Source organism: Octopus bimaculoides, chromosome 9, assembly GCF_001194135.2.
Source record: "Octopus bimaculoides isolate UCB-OBI-ISO-001 chromosome 9, ASM119413v2, whole genome shotgun sequence".
Classification (NCBI taxonomy): domain Eukaryota; kingdom Metazoa; phylum Mollusca; class Cephalopoda; order Octopoda; family Octopodidae; genus Octopus; species Octopus bimaculoides.
In genome coordinates, this window is record NC_068989.1 from 46,073,947 (window position 1) to 46,077,089 (window position 3,143).

General features: G+C 36.4%; 1 protein-coding gene across 1 annotated transcript in view; it reads right to left on the reverse strand.

Moving 5' to 3' along the window:
- LOC106877298 (homeobox protein unc-4 homolog) overlaps window positions 1-3,143 on the reverse strand; it is a 118,161-nt gene that overhangs the window by 83,430 nt on the left and 31,588 nt on the right. The window lies entirely within an intron of this gene.

A 3,143-nucleotide genomic window follows, 5' to 3' on the forward strand; every position in this document is an offset into this window, starting at 1 on the left:
GGCCACTGAAAACATACGGACAGATGGACGATACAAAGACAGACAGGAAAACCAGGACGGAACAGTCGTGGCTTTCTATTATCACTACAGTTCCGGCCTGTTCCACTTGAGATTATTCCAAATTGGTAGGCCCCAACGCATGTATAAATGTATGTATGTATATATAAATGTATGTATGTATGTATGTATATATGTATGTATGCATGTATGCATGCCATTATTCAGTTTACTTCAAGATTTCTTGCCAATGCAGAAAGAACCGGTTTCTAACCTAGATCCTAGGCTCCTTCATTGAAATTTTAACATCAACAACAGGGTATTTTTGCTATATATGTATGTGCAGATTTGTATGTTTTATGTATGTATTCTCTTGCATATAGTTGTTATAACCAGACATGCTCATATATACTTAAATGATAAACTTCTGTAAAGTTTTACAGATTTTTACATTTCCAGTGATGGATTGGACGTGTAGTCTTCGAATTAGCTTTCATCTTTCTGGTTTTGAGAAGCCTAATTTCTTAAGATTGGTATTTAGGCAGTGTGTTACATATACCAGGACCCCAGTAATTATAGGTATAAACATGAACTTGTAATCTGGATAGAGTAACTGCAGATATCTCAACAGTTCAGCGTAGATGTTCTCTTTTTCACTGATCTTCAGCTTTATGTTAACATCCGCTGGATAGCTAATTTCCACAACTGTGCACATGTATATATGTATGTATGCATGCATGTATGTATCAATAATGCGTTTATATGTGTGTATAGAGTGGGTAAGACGGTCAGATGTGACTAAAGCAATAAGGAGTCTTGAATAAGAGTCACAGTTTGAAAATTATCAGTTAGATCGTCCTTAAGAGGGAAAATGTTAGAGTGGACGGCGGAAGGGAAGTCATGTAGAGAACCATTGTTGCTATTGTTATGGTTTTAACGAGCTGACAAAATCGTTAGAAAGTCAAAAGCAATGCCTTGCTGCAGTCAAATCCCGCCGAGATCAAATTCCTTTTTTAACCTTCCAGGCTTGATAAAATTAATCACCAGTCAGCTACTGGAACTGATGAAATGACTGTGTCCCTCATCACGAAAGTGGTAGCCTTGTGCCTAAATCAGAAATAGTTATTGTTGTGTTGTTATCATTCTTCTTATTCTTATTGCTGCGGTCGCTGCTGTTGGCATTTCTCTTATAATGTCGCTGTTGCCGATGTCGTGATCACTATCATTATTGAGGCGGTGAACTGACAGAATTATTTGATCGCAGGGAAAACGCTTTGTGGTAATTGTTCTGGCTCATTTGCGTTCTACGTTCGAATCCTGTTGAGGTCAATTTTGTCTTTTATTCTTTAGTGGCCGATAAAATAACGCATCAGGCAAGCACTGCGACAGATGATACCGACTACTCTCCCGTACCTTGTGCCTAAATTAGAAACCATTATATTTCTTTTTGTTGTTGATTTTGTCGTTTTTGTTCCCCTTGTAATATTGATCCTGTTATTGCTACTATTCTTGTAGAAATAACTCTTGTTGCCGCTTTTTATTGTTATTGGCCAATTTGTAGGAATATATATATGTGTGTGTGTGTGTGTGTGTGTGTGTGTGTGTGTGTGTGTGTGTGTATTCAAGTATAAATGTGTGTGAGTGCGTTAATGTGAGATTGCGTGCGCTTGCGTGTATATATGTATATATATACGCCACAGAACCTCCCCAAAACTAGACACCAATATCTAAGCCTTGCTCAAGCCTATTTAGGTTACCTATGAAGAAAACCAAGCGATACCAAAGTAAGCAATCCTCTCAATGTATCAATCCGCACTCTTTCCACTTTACAAAAATGAAAGACAACCCAGAATAACGAGAGTATGATATAAGAAATTCACAGTCGAGTATAACATACATGCATTCCCATCATCAGCTGCCACACAGATATCACTATTGTTTCGACACCTGGGCAATAGCATTCAATCCGGTGATGTGCTTATCGTTAAAAGTATAAACACCGACGAGGAATCTAACCGTTTAATACAACAAGTAACAACATATGTGTGAACCAACAGTGATAATTTAGAGCTACAAAATAGCATTATCACAAGAAGTTAATTTTAAAAGAGACGCTCAGACAATACAACAGACGTAGACAACTAGATTCTTTTGCTTCTCATCATTAACATGATATCACACTGAAAAATCAAGCTAATGACGATTAGAAAAACAGTACATCTCGTAAGCAACGTCCTCGAACTATGTTGAAGGGAAAGAACAAGCTTAAATCAATATACGTTCTTAATTCATATTCTACCAAGGTAGATTTTGCCTTGCATCCTTTCGGAGTCGATAAAATAAATAGTAATTGTAAACTGGGGTCGATGTAATCGACTTACCCGCTGCCAAAAAGGTTGGCTTTGTGTCAAAATTTTAAACAAGCACATAGATGCATACACACACACACACACACATACACTTATATGTGTATGTGTATGAAGTTTGAATTTGCAGAAAAGACGAAGACAAGTAAAGGAACAACAGGCAGGTGTATTAGTCTCACGTTCGGGAAGAACGGAAATGTCTTTGACGTTTAGCGCCTTCACTCTTCGACGGAAAGGATTGGAAGGGGTGGGGAAATGGAGAGAGAACGAAAAAACAAAGCGGTCTGAGAAAAAGAGATGTATGTATGTATGTATGTATGTATGTATGTATGTGTGTATGCATATATGTATATGTGTGTGTATGTATATGCGTATGTTTGCATGTATGTATGTATACACGCACATACAATATACACATTATAATTATGTATATGTGTAAACGTTTGTCTAGATTTGGTTCTAGATTAGGATAGCACATGATCATGCTTGTTAAAATTAAATGAAGGTCAATTAAAAATACATGTTCCATTGTTTTAGGTTGCATAAACTGTTCACTAATGTCTGTCTGCATTAATACATCAAAATAACTGCAGTCTATAGAATTTCTCCTTATATATATATATATATATATATATATATAATACGTCGTACTTGATGCCGTCTGTTGTCTCCTCCCTGTCTATTCGTCGGGTTCAAAATATTTTTACTGGAATATACGCACACGTAAACGATCATACAGATATAAATTATGTAATTGCACACAATAATTATATATATATA